Raw genomic sequence first — 1,806 nt, 5'->3', positions numbered from 1 at the left:
TGTTTCTATAATCCAATGCCCAATAACATATAGTATACAACTCATTTGTTGAGACATCATATAAATTTATAGAAGCTCAAATGCAGTCTGCTAATTTTCAATGCCCATATAGTATACAACATGTCATGCCAGTTTATACATACACAAATATAAGCAGCTATAGGCTTACAATCATTGTCAGGGTAGCCTGCAGACGAAGCATTGAGCCTGTCCACCCTGAATAAATCAAATCAGAAGGTAATATTCAGTTATGTAATACATAAATATATACATGCATATGAACCTATTATAAATCAAACCGATGCTGGCATGGCAATCCGTTAACTTTACATCATTCAGGAGAACAAATCAATATTACCAGTTTGAGAGAACAATAGTTTTCTCACCAATGCACTGTGCAACCTTTATAATAAAGTTCATCCACGCCCTCGATTCACCCGCGCATAACATGCAGGGGCTCTAGGCAAGCAGGGCGAGCCAGGTTTTGGGCCCCAATCCAAACAGCCGCCAAAAGACATGTACAACTTCGCGGTCCGTGATATGGTTGATTACCTGACCATCTTCGGCTGCCTGGAAAAGAGATTCCTGACCGTGACACCGCTTGGAGCCTTTTCATTGACAACACTATAGAGGACGAACAATCAACTGGGAGAGAAACCAGCATAAAGAACAGCAGATTAGAGACAGAAGACACGTACATAAACATGAATAACTGGGAGCAAATTGATGATTGATTGAAAGAGTGCATAAATAGAAGACACATTTTATCACTAAAGAATCAGCAGTCATGGCACCGTGCCCTTGGATCACTGCAAAAGCAAGAGCAGATCAGCAAAAGGTGCATAACCTAGCAAACATGCACAAGACTTAATATCGACAACGACTATAATGAGGAGCTTACATGTTGTTCTTGATTCCTAGATTCCTGGCAGACATGTGCATTGATCTTGGGGGAGAGTCTTCCCGTGGTACAATGATACACTCGATAAATAGAGAAGTTCAGTTTCATTCTCCGGTATGAGCTAGTTTAGCCCTTTGTGCTCTTCCATCTCCGCCTTTGCAAGAATAGCACCTGCAGTTTCACTGTATTGGAAAAAATAATTTAACTCATCATAGAGAAATACTCAAAATAGCAGTTTAACTGAACAAATACGCAATCCTCATTTGACATGAGCAACAATCTATAGCAAGTTTCAGCATCCTGGTTTGTTAATTAGTGAGCCACTAATTAATTCAATCAATGCAACCATTATTTATGTTGCTCTCATCATTTTCAGCATCATCTCCTAGAGGAAGAAAAAATCAAAGAGGCCGCTATATGTACAGATAAACACACTGGCATTTGCCACACAGGTCTAGCAAGACAGCAATGACCCATGTGCCTATCTACTATAAATATAGTATCATTTAAATCTGATTACACGACACAAGCAAGATCTCTCTCTCTCAACAAAAATCTTGATTCCACATTATAGTCTGCACAAAAATCCTATCACTCAAATCTACGGTACAGTTGCAAGCCATGCCATAATAAACGGAGAGGAGATCCCAAATCAGTGGCTAGGAGGGGGGGCGACGAGAGCAACAGGAAGAGCACCTGAAGGACGATGGGGATGGCGACGTGGACGGCCGTCGCTCCTCTCGGTGATGATGAAGCGCGGTCGTCGCCTTTGGCCCTGCGTTGCCAGGGTGCAGCGGCCGGGCGAGTCGTGGCCCGACGCCAGGGTGCAGCGGTCGCGCGAGTTGTGGCCCCTGCCCCTCGGTGACCTTGGGCCGGCATCAGACGGTGGCTCGGCCTCCTCATCA

At 43.7% G+C, this 1,806-nt stretch overlaps 1 long non-coding RNA gene across 1 annotated transcript in view; it reads right to left on the bottom strand.

Annotated features, from left to right (window-relative positions):
* The window catches only part of LOC119340125, a 7,626-nt gene extending 5,826 nt beyond the window's left edge, over nt 1–1,800 (bottom strand). Inside the window, exons 1-4 of the long non-coding RNA XR_005164390.1 lie at nt 1,598–1,800; nt 902–1,083; nt 387–809; nt 170–216 (exon numbers count right to left, since the gene is read on the bottom strand). This is a non-coding gene — a long non-coding RNA (uncharacterized LOC119340125). The remainder of the gene's footprint in view (nt 1–169; nt 217–386; nt 810–901; nt 1,084–1,597) is intronic.
* Nucleotides 1,801–1,806: the final 6 nt, after the last annotated feature.

Source organism: Triticum dicoccoides, chromosome 7B, assembly GCF_002162155.2.
Source record: "Triticum dicoccoides isolate Atlit2015 ecotype Zavitan chromosome 7B, WEW_v2.0, whole genome shotgun sequence".
NCBI classification, from domain to species: Eukaryota; Viridiplantae; Streptophyta; class Magnoliopsida; order Poales; family Poaceae; genus Triticum; species Triticum dicoccoides.
Note: the sequence above shows the minus strand (reverse complement) of the source record. Positions and strands in the feature narration are given on the sequence as shown.